General features: G+C 37.5%; 1 protein-coding gene across 1 annotated transcript in view; it reads left to right on the forward strand.

Moving 5' to 3' along the window:
* The first annotated feature begins 1,829 nt into the window (after positions 1–1,829).
* Positions 1,830–22,661, forward strand: part of LOC121635202 (E3 ubiquitin-protein ligase Midline-1-like) — a 65,729-nt gene continuing 44,897 nt past the window's right edge. The window contains exon 1 of the mRNA XM_041978291.1: positions 1,830–1,997. The gene's annotated coding sequence lies outside the window, so the exon portion shown is untranslated. The remainder of the gene's footprint in view (positions 1,998–22,661) is intronic.

Raw genomic sequence — 22,661 nt, forward strand, 5'->3', positions numbered from 1 at the left:
GACAGGAGTTCAGACAGAGACGTCATAGAAAAAAAAAAATTAAAAAATTAAAAATACAACATTGTTCATGAGTCTCAAATTGCAAGTCCATGTTGAGTCTCAAGTCACTGGAAATGCAACTGAAGTTTTACTCGAGTCAGAGTCCCATCTCTGGCTGCATCTATAATTTGTATTTTCTGCTGATTTAGCAAGTGTTAGTATGTGGAATTACAAAGCAAAGAACATTCATGGCTAACAACGTAAAGAAAGTTTGGCCTGTCTTTTAAATCTAAGGTTATCTGAGAAACTGAAGTAGGAATGAACTTTTTTCTTCAAAATGCATATTTGGTTAACCCTTTACCACAAAAGTGATGTGTGCTACAACCTTCTAGTCATTCCAGTCTTTGCTAATGCTATCTGCTGAAGTCAATAAGCGTACTAATAGTCTCACAGACTCTTAGACACGAACATCCTGCTCACCTTAATGAATGATCATTAATCCATTTACTTCTCATTTAAGCATTCATTAGCTTGTTTGAGCATCCAACTTCCTTTCTGTATCAACCATCCAACTTCTATGTCAAGGCTCACAGTTATTATAGTTAGCATCTAGAACAAATCCGAATACATTAAAAAAATGATAATAATCAAAATATTTTTAGCAAATGCATGGAAGGAGAAACTGAAGGCAATATGTGTACTATGCTAGTAGCCTTATGACTAGTGTTGCAAACAATGACAGGTAATCTCTGACAAGTAAGACAAGTGACTGATGAGAGTCAATATCAGAGAATCACTCTAGTTAGGGTAGAAAAATGGTAAAAGGGGGCTCATCTTAGCGTGACTTTTATTGGGTAATGACACAATCCTAGTCAATGTCCAACTTAATGCTCTTGAGCTCCTTTAATTCATTTGTAGTGTCACTTCCATCTCCAAAAAACAATTTTCAAGGTGAACTGAATTACATGAACATCTGATATGGAACTGCTAAGTGAGTCCCATGGCTTTGAGGGCCTCTATAGTCCTCACTGACCATAGGCAGATCAACACTGCCTAGCTTCAATGGCTGTTGAACATATGTAGTGGATGACATGGTCTGTATATTTATCCAGTTGTTTTCTTTTTGAAAAATCACATTTCAGCCTGAAAGTACTCACAGTGAATCTGTGCATTTTCTGTTTAAAAACTATCTGCAAATCATGATGCTCAGTGCCGTTGTTCCCTTGGGTAATGACCAAAACGTTTTTTATGCAACTCAGAAATGTAAAAACTGCTAATATCTCTTACATTAAGGCAGTTTACATCAGCCCTTCAAAGGCAACAAAGCAGATATGGAGTGTCTTGTGTAATTAGCAAATAGTTGCATGGATTAGTAATTTATTTATTCAAATCAAGATGAGCATATCTTTGCTTAAAATATGTCTTTTTGGACTTCCACTGTCCTTGAAAAGAGATATAGAAACCTTTCCCAGAGGATATGTAAATTATTGCTTATCATTTTTATTCCACTAAGGTGTGACCGATGAGCTAAGATTCTGGGTATCATTTCCTGCCTCTCCATCCATCTGCTATGAATCTAACAAACAGAGGGGGCCAAAAAAGCTCAATGTTCCACCTAATGGAAGCATGACTTTCTAAACTGCTGGACAAAGCACTTGGAGCGCCAGTTTCCTCAGCCCACTTCACGCTTGCCTGAGCCTGAACACATGACAAGTAAAACCCGAAGGCAGGGTTGGTGGTGGTGGTGGGGGGGAGGCAAAGCTGAACAGGAGGAGGAGGGGAGATGCTGGAAAAGATCCAAAGTGTTTTGATTTGCGAATACGCTGGGTCTGTGGATGCATGAATTTGCTTCTCCTCTTTCTCATATTTCTTTTCCATCTCTAACTCACTGTCTGCCTTTCCTTCTTACTTTCTCTGCCTCTTCGTCTCTTTCTTCAAGGTTGCTATTGTTTCCTCAGAGTGGAATCACTGCCTGCTTTTCTTCTTTTCTTTCGGAGGACCATGTGAGGCTCTTGAATGTAAGTGCCTCCTTTGTTACTTAATTCACTTTCACTAGGACCAGTCCTTTAAAGGTAGTAGGTTTAGGATCTTCTTTTTCCTTTTTTTTCAGTGTTCACAGCACATTCACAATGGGACACATTCACATTCACAATATCACAATGTCATACATCGGAGGGGTGGAGTGGGTCAGAATGGGGTGGGGGGAGTTTAGGGGCTTGATAGCTCCATGTGGTCCCAGTGTAGTAGTTGAATGCACGTGCATGTTGCTGTCATTGTTTAAAAGCAGCTATTGTTTTTATGTTTTAACTATTCATTTTTTAACGTTTTGTTAGATTTTTTGATGGGTCTTGGCATTGATTTTCTTGGCTTCATTTGAGGTCTACAAGAGTTTTACTTATGGTTTTGTTAAATTAGCAAAAAGTACAAAGAAGTAATGACTAACTTTTTGATTAAATACACTGTAAGTGAGACATTTGAGCCATCTATTGTCACGTTGTTAAACTCATTTTTAGTTAAAAGCAATTACATCATAAAGAAATATTATTCTCTTGGCTATGTTTCTTGTTCTGTTCTGATATGTACATTCTGTTCTGCAGGATGAGATGTGTTTCATCACTAGCTTGTTAGCTATACCATGCAAGTACCTAGAGTGCCTTTGGCTATGCGAAAATATTGTCCAATTTATTTTCTTTTCTCCATGTACAAAACATTGGACAGTTTGCTTGTTTGGAATACAGTATAATGAAAGCCAGGCATTCACATTTGATTTCTACAACAGTATGTCTCAAAATGCTAAAACTTCAGCTAGCTATCAATTGTTGAGTTGGTTAATTTATGTAAACTCAGAGTATTTGGGAATGCATCCTATGTTCTAATGAAAAATAAAAGAAAGTACTCACCATGACAACGATAGTCAGATTTTTATATTAAGTTAAAATGATTTGGAACTTGAATGTGTATCTTTTTGCCAACTTGTCAACACATTGTCTGGATCCTTTGCCTCACAATTGTTCTGGTTTTCCAGGACTTTTCAGCGTTGCAAGATAATACCTTAAAAATATGTATCTTAAACCAAACTGTGATGGTTTTATGATCCAACTATGGAAAGGTGATGTCAATATTTTTCATTTCGATATGCTACCATAAGTTTATGATACATTTTTTTTGTCAATAGTGATACCAGCACTTTTAGATTTTTATGAATACAACTCATGAACATTAAAACTTAAAAGAAATGCTTATAAAATGATAATACAGTAAATTAATAAGTAAATCAAATTAGAATTAGAATTAAAATTATTAGAATTAGAAGATTAAAATAAAGCTTTTTTAAAATTATTAAGTACAAATTGATCTAAAATTCATTATTTTCTTGAACTGAAAGAACATGTTACCTGCATTAAACCCGTAAAATATTGAAATATCATCATTTACACTAGTAGCATCATCCTAAACATGACATCTCATAGTTAACCATAATCATGCGACATGGAAAACAGGGAGAAAATACAGAACTAATTTCATATGTAGTGTTATTGCCTAAAACAATCAGAAGTGAAAACCAGCTGCATGTTTTGTATTGGCTCTGCAGTATCACAATATTTAAAACATATCCAATCCAATATTTTGAATGGCAGACATCAGTGAATCAAATCCAGAATATAAATATGCTCTTCCATAACCTAACCCAATTAGCTATGACAAAGCCTCAATAAACAATGAATGACACCAAAATATTAATGGTTTTATACATGAATGTCATGGGACCTCTGTAGTGACAACCCATGTCATAGGTCCTTGTTTGTAAATTTAGTTCTGAGCATCAACAGCTTCATATTGTGGCTAAAACAATAATTTTGCATTTTAATTCAAACGATTACTAAAAAAGTCATCCACCCTGATAATTGTCATGCTAGAAAATATTTATAGCAACAAAAACAATTTATCTTCCTCTCAAACACCCAATGATGCTTCAATGTATTTGATGCAGATAATGCTATAAATTGTACATTTTTATTTCTGTTATGAACTAAAACTGAATTTTGAAAATGCATATCTTAATTTTTTGGAGTTCATATTTATGAGCACCTGTTTTAAATATCAGGCCGGGTGTGTTTCTGAACTGTTGACACTGCAGCAATGCTTTGTGTGTTCAGCCTGACAAAAACCAGCAGAGAAACTGTACATGCACAGCTCTAAATATTGAATAATGATGTGAAATACATTTAACTGCTGGTGTAGCAAGTAGTATCTTTGCGGCTGACTGAGCAGCACAAATCTTCTATTTGCTGTATTGGAAGATAAATGGAACATCTTTGCCGTGGATTAAGCACACATTTTTCTTCTAGAGATGTTCAAGCCGCCAGCAATTATTTCATGTGATGTCAGAGTTTTAAAATTGACACTGACTTAAAGCAGCATCACCCATTTTTTAAGGAATCCTAATTTTTGACAATCACACCACACCTTAAAGCTGCTTATTTCTTGTAGATGGCCTTTTAAGGAATGATAGTAGGACACTTAAAGATGGATAAAATGGTTTATTGGTCATTGCCAACCACATCAACAGTTCTGTGTCATGGTCATGGAGGTTTTCTTGGTTTATAACAGTCACAGCCCACCTCTTCCCTGTTAAGGATTCCTTCCACTCAATTCTCTTATCAGTGTTGACATGTGGAGGAGGTAATTGTTGGGTGAATGAAGCAGGATGTGACAGTTGCATACCTAAAGCTACCGGGGCTAAGCTAAAATGAAGTGAAACAGTGCAGAGAGGAAGGTTTGGATACATGACACTAACCTGCAGCATTTTGTGAGTAGAGAAGTGAATATGTTGGAGGGAACCCAAGATAGTGAGATAGTAAAAATAAAGGTGTTTTAGTTCCTAGAGGTCATTCTGCAACTGCAACTCATTGTTTTTGCACCTATATTTTGTATGATTGTTCTTGCATCTGCCAGTAACATAAAATATATTTCTTATTTAACAATGAGCATAGTTCTGATTGATTACTCAAATACTATTTCAATATTCTTTAAGAAGCTTTAAAGCCTTTCTTTTGAAGTCTTTGCGCTTTGTAGTTTGCTCGAGTTATTCTCAGTTATTGCCATATTTGGAGCCCAGTAGGGTGTCAAGCTAGGAGGCCTTGGCATCATTGACTGCCAGTGTGTCAAATCTTTTTCATGCATAGCCAACCCCCCCAATCCCCCCCCACACACATTTTAGCTATAAAATCCCATCCATCTTGGCATTCATGTCTCAGCTCCCCAAGAGCCCAACACTGGCTCAAAGCCACTTCCTTGCCTTATCCCAAAGCTGATGAAAAGGCACTTAAATAAAGAGAAAAGACAGAGATGAATTTAGAGTAAAGTGGGAGGGAGTTTAGTCGCATTTTTATTTGCAGTGGTCTCCTTTTATCCACCCTGGGGTTACTGGGCAATATGAATAGGCCCATTTGTTTTACGGGTGACCAAACATGGCACTTGAATGTTAATCAGCATAATGAAAAAGCCTGAGAGAGCCAGAAACACTTGGTGATGAGATGGACTGTGAACTAGTCAAGTGCTCATTTTGGTTCCATCTCAAGTACACAGCTTTGGAGGAGGCGCCACATTGACTGTGCTGTGGTTTAGCTTTTCTCAGCCACTACAGGACAATGACATGGTCTAACTATTGTTTAACATGCTGGGAGCCTTGTGTTGAAAGCACCACCTCTATGCAGGTGTCTGTGAAGTGCAGCGCTAATGAACTCAAAGATACTAGTGCAGATATTAACCTATATCATCACATGGAAAATAACCTTGAACAGATCAGTAACTAGAATATGCTATAATTAAATGGGGCTTAAATGCAGATTATCTTAAACCAGTTGTTTCCCATTCAGTGTTACAAAAAGAGTGAATTTTAGCAATTTTTGCTAAATGTTTTTGGCCATTTGGATATAACAGCGCTGTTGCTGGAACAATGTTTATGTTTGCATCGATTGAGATTGTTGGATTTTGCTCATTAAAACCTTTTGTACATGGTCTCATATTTATTTTGTCTTTTTATCTGCACATGCACAGAACAACTGCGTCGCTTTCATCTGCTAAACAATGTCTGTTAGAACGCGTGCCATCAAACGTTGAATAAACACTGGCTACATTTACATGGGCAAATATTTAATCTATCCAGTCAATCAATCTGCTGATTCCAGCTGACATGTTTACATGCACGCTACATAGAGTGATCCAAGCATTGTATTTACATGATAGACAGACTGAATACGATCACAACACTTTTGACATGGCAGTGCCTTCTAGTTCGGAAGAAGTGTTTTCTTTTATATTTCAAACCTTTTGACCATTGAAATGCTGAATAACAAAAACATTGTATCCACCTCAGTCCTATTCTGTCCCCCATTTTTCACGTGTTCCCTGAAACTCGTTATGTCATGTAACCCCCAAACGACCCCTTGATCAGATCGAACATTCTTTCCAATCGAGGTCGATTGGATCAGTTGACAGGTTTACATGATGCATTTTTATTCTGACTGGACATCTGATCGGATTAAAAGTGCTCCCTGTAAACATAGATACTGACATGTAGCCTGCTTTGCAGATTATTAGCGCCCACATTAGCAGCTAATGCCAAGACCATGGTTACTGGCATGTTCATCAAAGACTGGATGTTTTGAAAATAACCAGAAGTTACATCACTACAAATGTACATAAATGAAGAAACATGCCAATTATTCGATTTTTCACAGTTATGGGATTTTCATGGCCATGTAAATGGGCTGCTGCTTAGCTAGCTAGCACTAGCATCACTACTGAAATCTTCCTCCTATATCTCCTGTTTATGAAATCACTCTATAGTGACTTCTTCGTCCAACTGAAATACCCCAAAAATAATTACATTATCAATGGTTCAACAAACTTTTGAATTTTGATCAAACTCTTGAAAGCACAGGTTTTCCACCAAAACAGTGTATGTCCATGCTGAGAACCAGAAATATCACCATTAAACAATAACTTTTAATAGTCATTAAATGGTTCATAAAGGGTAAATTAGCTTTGGGCCAGAACTTTCTGTAACTCAGCTCTGGTATATAATGTATATTAAGTGTCACCAGTGTTTAAACTTATCAGTTTCTACTGGTAACTGGCAGGATGGAGCTATGCTTCCATGATGTTCATGACAAAAATTCCACTAGATCAGCAGTTTATGAAATACTAAGACCAGCCTGTCTGGCACCAACACAATCATACCACATTCAAAGTAACTTAAATCCCATTTGTACCCTTCAACACACAGCCCAGCATAAAATAACTCTTAAACACAACGCCACTGACATTTGTGATACAGACTAGTAAGAGCTATGACTATACCTAGAATAGCCCAGTTTGGTTGATTATTCACCTTTTTTTATTTGAGATTAGTTGAAATATGTCTGATTTTGTAGTCAGTGTGCACACATGACAAGCCCATTGCAACATTAAATCCATAGAGCCCTCCCACATAGCAAATCCCAGTTTAACCCCCAAGTTACTGCTGTGAACTTACTATGAGTTCATAGACAGGAGATTTGTCTGGTTTATGCAACAAAATGGTGGCATAAGGAGATTTTGCTTTGAAACAAGCAACAGAAGACTGCCTAGAAAAAAAATGTAGGTCTTTTGGAGTGGTGAATTGGAATGTTATGATGGTTTGATGAAAGTTCCATCCAAACATGAAATCTGAATAAAAGGCAAATTTAACATGTTACTCAATTTCTCTGCTTGTGTTTGTCTCTTAGCTTGTGGCCTCGAGTAAACAGAAAAGATCAATATCAGTAGAGCTTAAAGTGTTGTTGCCAAAGGCTAAATATTGATATGGTTCATCAGAATCAATAAAATTGTTGATTAGAAATAATTTCATATCTTTCTAAATCCTAGCAGAATAAATTCAGACTAGATCAAGCTAAATATAACAGCTGACACCGTTTGACTATTTCCAGGATCAATTGTTTTTTAATTAGATGAAGCTCAGATTCAATGACTGGCATAAGAGCGGAAGTAGATCGAAGTGAAATTTCCACAAGAACACAAAGTGGCAGAGTAGTGCTGGGAAAGCGGTTCCCTTTGCTGTAACAATCCACATTAACATTAAATGTGAAGATTTTTTTTTTTTTTTTCGCTGTTTTGTATTATAACATCAAACTCATCCAATGTCTTTCCAGGTGAAGATGCTGCCTACTTGTGTGGGGCTTGTATGGAGTGAAATGTCAATGAAACCTCAAATTACACCAAAAAAACTGATGACTTTGACCTAACAGTTGGATTTGCATACCATCTGAATAACATCAAAGCTATGATTTAATCATGCTTTGTCCACTATCATTATCAGGAAGAAAAAACAAAACAAAGCCAAATATATCCAGTTAACTGGATGACAGTCACAACTGAACCAAAATATTCAGTACATGGAGTGCTCAGACAATCATTTTTCTGTACCTACTTTATTCTGTTTAACTTGAGCTAAAGTGGTTCAGAGAGCAAAACGCTTTGGTTTGAACAAAAAGGCTTAAAATTGTAGAACTTCTGACACTCTTCTCTACCCAGACATCGTCAACATGTCTCCAAATTTTTCCATCTGTGCTCCTTAGTGAAGACATCCACTTCCCCTGTTTTACTAGTGTTGAAAAGGACACATATGCTTTAAATAGGACGTACAAGATGGTAGAAGAGGCTGATTCACAGACATCTGTGTGAACATATGTGCAACAGAGCACAAGTTTGGTATTCCTTCTACACAACTCTTCACTGTCATCTCACCTGAAAGCGGCCAGAGATACTGTATAATTAATCTGCTTGTTCAGATGCACATGCAACAAACTACATGATTAAACAGTTACAACACTATATGTAGCTTTTTTTTTTAAACACATTTTAATAGTCATTAATTACAAATCATATGCTGTGCAAAAACACACAATACTTAGACCTTTTAACCTCAAAAAAATCTTTTAAGAATGTATTTGAATCCAAAAGCATCACCTTCCCATGATTGTAAATGATATATTAATAAATGAAGGATGATTCATGTCATAATTCCTCATTTCAGTCATGTTCCTCTAGATTAGGAATGCTGGATTAAGATCAGTATGGGACACAGAAACCAGCATTAAAAGGAACTTTTGGATTTTCTTTTTATCATTCATTATCAAGAATGGATGTCATAACATTCCTGAAGTGTACAAAACTGGGCATTCCAGGTGATTCATTGTTGTATTCATAGATGAGATTATTCTCTCTTCATAAGAAAAAAGATGTGGGTTGGTTGTTGATTAAACCCCTGGGGTCTGTTAGTGTGAGCATGGTTTGCCGGCTCTATGTGTTCTGCAGCTTGCAGTATCATTCAGTGGTGATATTAAAAGAATACAAGGTGTTGACTTTGCCTGAGGGGACAGCTCAAGCTCAATAGAAAAGCAAGACACGTAGAGAGGCGAAACAACCATGTTGAAAGCAAATGTCAGTAGCTTTGAGAAACTCTATCTCCTGGGGTGTACCTCCAAGTGACAAATTGTGTTTTTCTATGTTTTTCATTGTGTTTTTGCCTTTATTCTGGGGTATCATTAACAGCACAAAAGATCATTCTTTCGCTCAACCGTTGGTGTAGTAAATTTCTACTACAGTCCTTTGGATGCCATTTATTTTCAAGTAAAAAATATGTCTAAAGTCCACTTTTATTCAACCTCTTTATTGTATTTCAAATTGTATGTAACATTATTATTTATTGCAACATTTTAAAATGATGTCCAGTATTCTGGTAAATATATGTAGATGATCCATATTGTGCATGTTTTTATCATTTAATGCTCTTTACAATGTATTTTTACTACAAAAGTACTACTTAAATTAATCAAATGACATATACTTTCCAGGCATATATACATGTCTAAAGAAATAAAATCCATTGCTTCTTAGACAATGCCTTCTTTTTCTAGTCTGTGTTTATGGTCACACAAATAATTAGAACTAGTACAAGTACAAGTACAATTTTTCCAGCACAAACCACCACTGATGCACCAAGGTGCCAGCCAACAAAGGACCCAAAGTTTGCAAAAGACACTATGTAGACAGCCTTTTTAGCCAAGACACTACAAAACCTTAACATAACACATAGCTGGAATTTCTAAAGAAAAAAAAAAAAAAAAGACATCTCACTGCCTTGTATTCTATCATTTTCATTGGAGAACCTCCTCCTAAATTTTACATAGTTTCAAAAGGTGCAGCGTGTCACAAAATCTAAAGGCCAATGGCATAAAACTTTTAGATTGGAAAATCAGGTTAAGTTAGGGAAGTAAGAAGTGCAAGCAAAGAAGCCAAGCTCCACCAAAAAATTTTGGTCTCACTTTGCTTCAAGTTAACCAAATACAGAAAGTGGAAATTATCCTGCATTAACCAATAGATGAGTGACTTTTCTTGTTTGTTGTTTATCTGGTTTCCTTGATGGTTTTCCTTAATTCTTGATGCAGTTCCATCTCAGGCATAGAGGGCGATACATTGTTCAAAAGTTTAAATTCATTTGACTAAATGCGGTTTCAAAGCAAACTCTGACTGGCCGAATTTTGCAACGCCCAGTTGTTCCGAGTCTAGTGGACTATTAGGTATGAAGATGACTTTAGTCTTGGTTGAAGTTCTTTGTTATACTGCCTTTGCAGCTACTTTAGTTTTAGACAAATCCTCATGCTGATGTCTGCTTGTCTTTTGCCTTATAGTCCTACATTTGGGCTATTCCATTGTCTTTGACCATGAATAATGTCACCAGTTTTTCCCTCAAAATCAATAAATAAATCAAGATTTAGGTCACAAAAGCCTCAAGTGGAACAATTTGTATGTCACAAGAAATCAGCTAAATTTCAACTAGATTTCTTTCCTTGATGTTTGTACATTATTCCCGGAACATTGTCCACTACCATGTAATGTATTGCTAGAAAGGTCATGCTCACATAGTACATTAGGTTACAGTGGAGCTAGAAACACACATTTTACACTTTATTGTAAGTTTTTGTGTTCACTCATGGTTTGGTTGGGTCTGCATATTAAAAAACTATGTTGATGAAATTAACTTCATGCCAAGCCAACTTTATTTATAAAAGCACTTTACAACAGCAACCACTGAACAAAGTGCTGAACATGAATAATAACAAAATGAACATAAAATGACTAAAAGATTAAATCTCGTTAAAAAGAGAGAAAATTTACAACAACCATTGCTCATTCAAAAGTTGCAGATACCTTTAAGAAGCCCTACTAAAAACAATCATTTTGGATTTATAGAAGTCACACCTGAACCAGACAGACTTGATTAATAATTCATAGCATTAATGATCCAACTGAGTCCACACTTATTCTATAAATATTTAATCACCATCTTATAGTCATCCTGCCATCACACTGTATAAATCTCCCTACAACCCTTCATTGAAAATGCATGACCTTTGATTAATGTGCCAGCATCTGTTTCCTTTCACTCACTTTTACTACATCTTATTGTTGTATGCATCTCCAGCCAGCATTTTTTTTTTCTTATGACCACAGAAGACCCTTAGTTTTTATATCGACAATGAGCTACTGAGAGATGTTACATATGAACCTTTTTTTCCTGCCACTTGTGTTGGCATGCTCATGAATCAATGCATCTTTTTTTCTGACAAGAGTGCCATAGTTACCATAGGGTTGCACACACACATATTCACACAGTGCTACACCACACTGCAGGGACAAAAGCCAAGGGGGACGGGGAGTCTGACTTCCACTTATTACTTATTCATGCTTCACTCCTTCATTTAGTAAACCTGGGAAAAAGCCAATTTTTTTCACAGCAGGAAGGCTCATCTTAGGCTGGCTATGACTATATAAAATAACACTTTGCTCCTCAAAAATCCCTGTATGAGATTTCCGATGACCTTTTTTAAGTCTTCCAATGACAGAGTTCCCCTTTAGTTTGTACTCTAACTAAAAGATGTATTTTATGTTCAAAGTTGGAATCTGTGTCTCAGGCGGAAATCAGGTATCTAACCTGGCTGATTTCCACCATATTGGAGTCTTATTAAAAGTTTACAGGCAAATAATATGTAATGCACATTTGGATTTGCCCATTAGGTTACCTCTATGTACTTGAGTAGTTTTTTATGAAAATACTTTTCATAAAACCATCAGTATAGAAACCTTGCGGTACAAATGGTAATGTAATTTGGTGCCAGAAAACAAGTTAAACGTTGTGGAGAAGTATTTTTAACTTCCCATTATATCGGGACGTCACTGGGACTGTTAGCATATTAGTTTAAAATCTGACTTTTATCTGTATAATTCAGGGGAGAGCACAGAACAATAGGCTCTTTCCGACTGTAGGAACCTTTTGCAGTTCCTATAACTTTTTCAGGAACCAGGCCGTTTTTTCGCGCATTCCGACATATAGGAACTAGGGACCAAAGCCCCCAGTTCCTATAACCATTTTAGCTCCTGCTCCGAGGCAGGGTCTGAACGGGGTTCTATAGGAACCCTCATGACGTAGGTGTTTGGTGACTGATAGCTACGCCCCTTGCCAGATTTCCACATTTTGTGTCCCAGCCACATTTAAAAAACACGGTTGTACATACGGACAAAAACAACAACAGAGCAAGCGATAAATGGACCGATGAGGAGGTTGAAGCTCTTCTGACCGTCTACACCACAGAGGATTTTCAGAGAGGTTTTGAAGGTTCGCAGCGAAATATGAGAAATATCCCTGGCGGGGAAGGATCCTAAGCTGATACACGAAGTTGAGTGGTTCTGGCTAGATATGGTTATCCACATCGACGCACAACTTGGGCTCTAGAACCACTGTCCTGAAGAAGGGCTGGACCCTGTTATATTTTTGGGCTGCTCCCAGTGAGAGTCACCGAGCAGGTGTGGGCATACTCATTGCCCTCCGACTTGATGCCTGTACGTTGGGGTGTGCCCTGGTGGAAGAGAGGGTAGCCTCCCTCCGCCTTTGGGTGGTGGGTACTCTGAACAGCAGTTCAGTTTAGAGTACCTTTTGTAGTACTTGAATGGGGTGTTGGAGAACACTGTTTCTGGGGACTCCCTCGTTCTGCTGGGGGACTACAATGCTCACATCACCAATGACAGTGAGACCTGGAAGGGCGTGATTGGGAGGAACGGCCCCCCTGATCTGAATCAGAGTGGTGTTTTGTTATTGGACCTCTGTGCCCATCATGGATTGTCCATAACGAATACCATGTTCAGGCATAAGAGTGTCCACATGTGCACTTGGTACCAGGACACTCTATGGCTGGATTTTGATAATTGACTTTGTAGTCGTATAATCAGACTTGCAGCCGCATGTCTTGAAGGGGCGGAGTTTTCAAGTGATCGCCATGTCTGAGGGGGCTGTGTTCCATGCCTCTGTTATTGAGGCTGCCAACCGGAGCTGTGGCCATAAGGTCATCTATGCCTGTCATGGCGGAAATCCCCGAACATGTTGGTGGAGACCAGTAGTGAGGGATGCCGTCAAGCTGAAGATGGAGTCCTATCAGGCCATTTTGGCTGAGGGCTTGCCTCAAGTGGAGGAGTTCAAGTGTCTTGGGGTCTTGTTCATGAGTGAGGGTCGATTGGAGCGGGAGATCGACAGATGGATCGGTGAGACGTCTGCAGTGATGCGGACTCTGCATCGGTCTGTCATGGTGAAGAAGGAGCTCAGCCAAAAGGCAAAGCTTTCGATTTACCGGTCGATCTACCCTTTCCGATGGTCACGAGCTGTCTGTAGTGACCAAAAGAAAAAAGTAATTTATAACCAGATAACCGACTGCTAAGTGTGCTTATGCCTTGGGGTGGCTCTGCTTGAACTTAAAAAACCTGAGATCATCCAATTAAAGAATGCTGAGAACAGATGGCCATTTTGGAGACATTGCCTGAACTGTCTGCATAGATGTTTACATAATATGCATATTGTACTACTTTGTTAGAGGTTTAGAGATACAGTTGCATTATTCCAATGAGATATTCATATTAATCCTGAAAGTGTTTGTTTTTTGGCAAGCCTAAACCTTTTTCCATTTGTCCTATGTGCCATTTTCACATTCTTCACCAGTGACACATATACTCATAATTACACATCTTAACAAATCTACCTTTACTGTGGCTGCAAAAGCATTGAAACAAACCCTGTAGTTGCAAATATAAACTCATTTCATTATGTAATTTTCATGCAGAGGCTGAAAAAAATGCACAGTGCTTACTCAAAGTGTATTTTAAAACTCAACTAGCTTTTAGCCTTAGCTCAAAGAAAGACAATTGAGAGTATTCTTATGCCTCATCACACTCATGTTTCACTCAATCCAAGATAGCAGCTATATTTCACTGTGCTTCTGTTTGAGAATTTAATAGATAATGTGAGACGCCTGAAATAGCATATTAGCTTCAAGACAAGCTTGGCTGTGGGTGCCTGAGAGTTAGTTACTGCTCAGCAAGCAGTGCATAAAATGCAGTGACCTGTTAAGTAGTGCATAAAGTTAAGGCATATTTGTCTTCACTTAAAGCTTCACATGAAATGTTGAAACATTTTATTAAGGATGAATTAAGGCAGAATCTTTATGTGCCATTTGAAAATGTACAATTTGACACTGACCCATATAAATCTAAAGCTATAGGCAAGGCAAGTTTAATTGTATAGCACATTTCATGTACAAGACAATTCAAAGTGCTTTACATAAAACATTATAAACATTGCAGCTGGTGCAAAGAAAGTAGTAGTAAAGGCAGCAACAAATAGCAAAAATCACAATAAAATCATAAATTACATTAAAGAAACAACCAATGAACGCCTTGTTAAATGCTTATCATCGTCTGATAAAGAGCTTGAGGAATATTTGATGCCTTCATGCACATTCAAGTAACCTGAAAATACACAGTCATGTTGTTTTAATGTTTCTAAAACAAAACACTCTCTAACTGCCATCTTAGCATATACTTATCCTTCAAGAAAACCAGTTTGTCTTATAGTGGAATGTACTGGATACCTTTTTGTGATTATTTTCATCATCACTGTCAATGTACATATCCAAGAAAATATGTTTAGAAAAAAACGAAAAGAAAAGATTTCTAGACCTGATTTTAAGCTAAGGTTAAGGTTTGATGCAGACCTTCAGACCTAACAAACAGATGGGCTTCTCATGTCTAACTAAAGCCAACAGAAGACTGAAAATAGCCAAGAAGCGAGAATATTCTACAAACCTGGATTCAAATAAATCTAAATAATTTTTTCCATTTAATACCACTCTTCATACTTCATAAAGAATTCCCCAAGAAAGGTTTCTTCCTGAAAGCTCGAAATACAAAGTATGACCAACACTTCAAACTTCTCAATGTCGACCACTGTTGCTCATTACAAGGCAAAGTCTCCAGCATCACAAAAGCATTTGCTTTTTGAGCCCATAAAAACATACCATAGAGATTGTAAGCATTATCCAAAGTTCCAGTTTTGTAGCCACTTTTTTTTCTGCTTAAACCTATCTCAACCATAAAGGCAGGGAATACACTGTTTAACTCACCAGTAAATCCCATAGTTAAGGCAAACACAGACAATTCCCATTTTTTCCTCTGGTCAATTTAGAATAATGAATTATCCAAACATAACACATTAGAGTAACTGGAGCAGATGCACCCATGTTAAACAGAAACACTTTCCACTATAGCTGCAGCTGAGACTCAGAACAGCAGCCCACTTCTTACAGTTGACAGTACTAACCACCAATATCAATCTACGTACAGCTGTTATCAGTTTTCTAAAATTAAGTCAATGGTCAACAACTCACTAAATCCAATTTGTTGATGGTGAATAATGAAGTTTGATGTTTTTTTTTCAGCCACCGGACAACAAAATCATGTTGACACGTTATGAGGAGCATGTTAATAAGCAGTTGCTTATTTACACTACAGGTAGAAATCGAAGGTAACTTTTTTTTTTTAGTTCAATCAGGTCAAACAGCAAATTTAAATATGCTCAAAGTCCAATGTAAAATATAAAAATCATGCTTGTGTTTAAAAAGCAAAATTTTCATGTAGTCTGCACAATGTCATATATAATTTACTGTTTTGGGTTGACGGCAAGAGGTGATGATGTGACTCTTGTGACAGTTTGAGGATACATTAGACCTGACAGCTAATGATGATGCTGCCTGACACTTTTATGTATGCTTATGCTTTTGTGTGTGTTCCTGTTAATTAGTATTCATCTGTCTGTGTCCTGGTCTGCAGATTTGTTTGTGCGCCTTTGGGTAAATTAAAATGAGTTTGCCTGTTTGTGATGACACATTTTAGCCTGTATGAAGTTGCAGTAAATTTCTTTTGAGTGACAGAAATTCCTTGAGCTGTTGCTATTCGTGAATGTGTCCGATTCTGTCAGTTGCTCTTGATGTTTGTGTCTGTACAAAATGCTGCTGTCATGCTTTATGTGTGCATGGAGTCTGTAATTCTCTCTAAAATATGGAATACACCTCCTAGAGTTTAAGGCAAGGAAATACTACTTTTTAATGGATGGCTATATTAAGAAGTGTTCCCATCAAGTTTTATAGAAGATGCTAATAAAATAATGGTGATAGAGTTCTAATAATTTCTTTTATGAATGATAGTCTATTAATTTTTCCTTTTTGGCTGTTCCCTTTAGGGATTACCACATCAAATCATCTGCCTCCATGTAATCCTCTTCTCTGTACCCTTTTCTCTGACACCAACTAACTTCATGCCCTCTTTCACTGAATATATAAGTCTCCGCTTTGGTTTTCTTCTAGACCTTCTGCCCAGTAGTTCCATCCTCATCACCCTTCTACCAATATATTCCCTATCCCTCCTCTGTACATGCCATCACCATCTGAATATAGCCTCTCTGATTTTGTCTCCAAAACATCCAACATGTGCCGTTCCTCTCCTGGACTGATTCCTGATCCTATCGGTCCTTGTTACTCCTAAAGAGAACCTCAACATATCAGTCTCTGCTCTTCCAGTTCTGCTTCCTGTATTTTCCTTAGGACAGAGGTCTCCAAAACATACAACATGGCTGGTTTCACCAACACCCTGTACACCTTTTCTTGCATTCTTGGCAATACTCTTATCATACACACCACATCTGACAATTCATTCTAACTGTTCCTACCAGGGCCCTGTGATGGACTGGCGACCTGTCCAGGGTGTACACAGCCTCTAGCCTGCTAATTGCTGGCATAGCCTCTAGCTTCCCTAGGACTCTGAATTGGACTAAGTGGTATAGAAAATGAATGAAGGTTCCTACCAGCTTTTTCAGCTATACCTTTTTTCAGCACTCTCCATTGCTCTGGTCTATTGACCCCAAGTACTTAAACTCCTTCACCTTCTTTATCTTTACTCCCTGTAACCTCACTGTACCACTTAGGTCCCTCTTAACCTCTCAGTTTTCCTCAATCCATTCCCCGTTCTTAATACAGATCACAATGCCATATACAAATATCATAGCTCATAGAGAATCAGAAATGTCAGCCTGTCCATTACCACAGCGGAGAAGAATGGGCACAGCTGATCCTTGACGTAGTCCCACCACCACCTTGAACTCTTCTGTCATACCTACATCTTTTAACTCTCATACATGTCCAGCACCGCTTCTCTGATACTCCAGACTTCTCACTTCCCATTTTGCCACCTTGTTGTATGCTTTTTTTAGATTTACAAAGACACAGTGCAGCTCCCTCTGGCCTTCTTTGTACTCCTCTATTAGCACCATCAAAGAAATTGCATCCCTAACACTCTTTCTTGGCAAGAAACCAAACAGCTGTTCAGAAAAATTTTATTGTGTCCACAGTCCAGCTTTCACTACTGTTTTCTGTAACTGCACTGTATGGTTCGTGACTTCTCATCATTTTAGTACTAATGTTTGCTAAACACAGGCATGACATTTTCTCCTAAACTTATTCAAAATGTATTAATCACTGTCAAACTAGCAGTTTGTTAGCTTGTTTGCTAATTAATCTATTCAATTTCCGGGCATACACCCAAAAATCTACTATAAATTTATTAAATTAACATCCTTGAAGTTAATCCAAAAGGAATAAAGGAGTGCTAAGATTTGAGATATTACCACAGCAATGGATGGACTTTAGGTTGATTGGCATACAAAAGCAGCTCACTCTTCAATTTTCTGGCTGTCATGCTGAAAAAATAGCCAGCAGGGTACAGATTATCACAACTACTGTTGATTCAGAGTTTATTATTATGCATCCTGACTTCAGTTACCTCACGATTCCTGTTAGGGACACAAACATCAGCAAATCAAAATATTTCCGTAGTCTATCTGACCTGAGTTTGATTTAGTGAGTCACAATGATGTTTGAATGTCACATTTAGTTAGTCTACAAACACAAACATGACCATAGATGCATACCACTTCAGTGATTCACACAGTCAGCGACTCCTTGTGATAATGAGTAGTCTCAGTTCTAAATGCATTTATTTAGAGTTTCAAAGATTTAAATTAACCAAGATTACAAGAAGAGAAGAGCAACACATAAAGATTTTCAAATCTCAAATTGAGTTAATCTGCATAGAATTCAAACAAAAAGATAAAATAGTAGTGTGTATTTACCATTTATCACCTAGACTCCTTAATCTCCATCACCCCACTCCTCTCCTCCATATCTTTTAATCTGTCTGTCTTGCTCACTCCTTCCATCTGCTCCCTTCTTAAAATCTTCTTTTATTAGATCAGTATTCACAAAGGCCTCTTAACAGAGACAGATAGCTTACAGCCTCTACAAGAGAGAAAAACAAAAAATGCCCTGAAACACAAAAACAAAAACAAATTTTTTGCCTACTCTCCCCTATAATTGGAAGCTGTGCTTCAAAGAGGACAACATCTCTGCTCAGTGGGTACCAGCTCTAGGTCTCCCCTTTGTTGTTAAAACCAGTCCTTCCCTGGCTGTATCTGACCCCATGCTTTGAAGGGTTGGAGGTCAGCTTGAAGGGAACTGTGTTTGGCATTTTCCAGAAGGGCTGTAACTGTGACTACTACTCTTCTCTAAAGAAAAGGTCATAGTCATATAATCTTGTGGGCTGAGGCTATAAGTGTCTACTAAAAACAGTTTTGAAGAAGAGGATGTAAGCAGAGGTTTATGCCATAGCTTTAAACTCCATATAAGTTATGCAAAACAAATGGCTGTCCATTGGTAAACAGTGATTTTAAGATGTTATATACATATCATTGTTCTAAAGATAGCTCTGGAGGAACTCATACAGTCCAGTTGGTATTTACTGTATAAAGTTTCTTGCATGACTTGCTTTAGTAGATAGCCTGAAGAATCTGTCAATTCATGTTTATTCTATCTTGTATGTTGGCTAAGAGCCATTTAATACATTAAAGTCTTCTGAGTGTGTCTGCACATATGGGTGACGCAAAACCCACAAATCCTAGACTACCCACCATGTTGGTGCCCTCTGGAAAGGTCGTGGTCATAACCTTGTCGTCCTTTATCCTTCTGATGGTCTCACTCTGAGAAAGGACATGCACTCTTCTGCATTCCAGTCATTCCTGGTTGTTAAAATAAGACCATTTAAACTCTGAGCAGATCAGCTTTCCTGAACTGAGAGAGTTGTCAAAGGGAGGGTCGAAAACCAAGAAAAAAAAACAAAAAACAAAAGCTGGACTACTAATATTAAAACTTCCCAAACGTATTAATGACTTTGTTTCTACAAGTTCTATACAATGTAGCTTTTCCTAAATTTAAAGAAAAAAAAAATTAGAACATCTTCCAGAACTTTACAGTCTTTTCAGAACGAACTACAAACAAGTATCCAATTCAAAGCCCTTGCATTGAGCCATCATATAAAAAAATAAACTCATGTGCATGGCAATTTAAGTCACACTGACTCTTAAATTTTGTGCTTCATTTCCCTATTTGCACAATGTAATTTGAAATTAAACATTAGCTGTACGTAGACATGAACATACTATTCAAGGAACAAAAGAAAAATAGAGGTGGAGGACACTTGTCCAGGCTTCGGCTGGTTGCTGAGAGACTTGAATGAGTGAAGAGTCCTTGTGTCTGTGTGCTTTAATTTTAACGAGTGCTTTTGGAGAACTTCCAAGGGAAAGAAAAATAATTGTGCACATGTCAAAGCAATGACTATACAGTACTTCTATCTACAAGTTTGCATTAGTAAGATAATAGGATGAGTTCTTTTCCTTCACAATACAAGAATTTGGTCTAAAAGAGAGAAAAGCAAAAACATCTTCAAATAACTGAGGAAAGCAATTTGATATTGATTTCCAACTTTTAGAGAAAATGATTAATTAAAGAAAAACCAACCAAGGCTAAATAATTAGAATGTTTTTCTACATTTTCTATGGTGTGCGACATTTCATGTCCTGGTGGATTGAAAGAAAATGCTGGGAACCGGAGAGATCTTACTCTAGCTGGAAAGCGACCTGAAATGGAAACGCTTTCCTTCTCCTTTTCCAAAAGAGCATTCTTTAGCAGCAGCCTCACCTCAACTGTTCCCACTCCAGCCACCGCAGACACAGCCAGAATCTCTTCCACACAGACATACATACTGTTTCATAGGCATCGGTATGGTGAATTATTTAAGTTTTCAAATCTCAACTTCCCTGACTACAACTCCCTTTTTAGAGCTCAGAACCAAAGTGGTAAAAACACATTTTTACTGACCTTACAAGAATTCTGGGTATTTAATCTAACTGAAATCTCTGCCAGTGCTTGGCATTTCAGTGGTGCATTCATTTGGGCATACTTTCTGGAAATTATCAGACCCAAACAAAGAGTTTAACTTGAGGCAATCAACATGATTTAGGTCCAAAATAACATTTCTGGCTCTGCAATTTGAGTTGAGGACACAAAATAGAATTAGGCCCATAACTTATTGCTATGTAAACAAGTGTTTTACACTCCCAGATACAGCATCCACTTCCTTGGGGCAAAATGCCAGGGATTATTTTTCATCTAGCTACAAGTGTGTTACAGACTTTGATGCCTTTATATCACAAGCTATAAACTTCTGAATAATACTTTAGGCAGATTATTTTTTATCAATTCATTTTGCTTTCTGTTATGCACAATAGCTAGGATTAAGTGAACTGTCCACGAAGTATTGGATCAACATAGTTTCCAATCAAATATCCCTTGAATGCTGAATATTTTTTCACCAAAGACTGCAGTTATGCACACCAGGTTGCCTTGTGTGGGGACTGACTTGCATCTTGGAGATTAATTTAAGCTGCTATCCTCTTGGTCCACATAAAAAGAAGGGGGGGGGGGGGTTATGAGCAGCAGCCAAAACAGCTGAGGTTTCAAGGTGAATAGAGAGCAAGAGAGATATCTGGAGACTTTTAATAAGAAATTGGAGGGCGAATTTTTGCACAGGATGAGTCATCGACGCCAAAGTTAATACAATGTAGAATTCTATTTATCTCAAATGCTAAGAAGGCTATTTGCAACACTTAGAGATAAAATTGCCCTCTGTTTGAAGTATGTTCCAGTTTAATTCTGAATTTGTTCCTACTTTTAACTGCTGAAAATTCATCAATAAGATAATTTCACTGTTGCCTTACAAAGTTTGTATAAACAGAAACGTTGATTTAGATTCTGGGAAGATAGATAGGTAGGTGGGTAGGTAGGTAGATACGTAGGTAGCTAGGTAGGTAGGTAAGTAAACAGATGAGTTTATTCATCACCGAGGGGAAAATTAAGTTGTCATAGCAGTCCGGTATAGTACACACAATACCCAAAATACACAAAAAACAATAGTATGCAAAATTAAAAGTAGAAAAATAGAATAAATACATTTTAAGGCCACTTGTAAGATAATAAAAATAATAGTAAAAGCAACAGTGTAATAATAACAGTATATAATGTTAGCAGCAATAATAATAATACTAATAATAATATGTGTACACATATAAATGTTTCCTATACATATATGCCTATATATACATATATTTAGCATGTGCAACTCATGCAAAGATACATAACTGCAACGTGATAGGATTCAGAGTGCTTTTCCTGTATCAATAAAGCAAAGCACAATCTTAATCAGCATAGCAATATAATTTCATGACTGACTGGCATAAGTGGCTGATTAAAGCCTGAATACTGGTTTGATATTCAGGTGATCTGATATTCAGGTAAACCTTACTCTGAGGTCTCAGGTTGATGATAGTTTCACTAGAGTTGTCAATCCCCTTGGGGTAGCTGAGAGGATGTAGTTGTAGTACAAAAAGAGGTGATGTTTCAGTCCTCTTCCTCTGATAAGAGGTTTCTCTACTTTGACATCAATGGCCTCTTTCACTCCCTGTGCAAATCACTAAGCCATCAGTCTGTTGAATAGTTGTTTGGTTTCTCCAATGTACAGCTCATTACAGTCCTGACTACACCGAACTGCATACAGAAGGTTGCTTTTATTAGAGCGTGGGGTTGGGATCTTTAGTGAACCAGATTGAGAAACACGGTTATTTGGTGTTTGTTAAAAAAATTCTCCTGAATTTCCCAGATGTTTCCTCCACATAATGGATGACAAAGGATGGCATTGGTGGACATGTTATCTGCCTGGTACAGAACGGTTCTGATGACACTCAACTTGTGTTTCAGGGGATATTGGGAAGTGAAAAGGAGGTGCTGGTCTGTGTGGGTTTCCTGTAGACTCTC

This window comes from Melanotaenia boesemani, chromosome 24, assembly GCF_017639745.1.
Source record: "Melanotaenia boesemani isolate fMelBoe1 chromosome 24, fMelBoe1.pri, whole genome shotgun sequence".
Lineage (NCBI taxonomy): Eukaryota > Metazoa > Chordata > Actinopteri > Atheriniformes > Melanotaeniidae > Melanotaenia > Melanotaenia boesemani.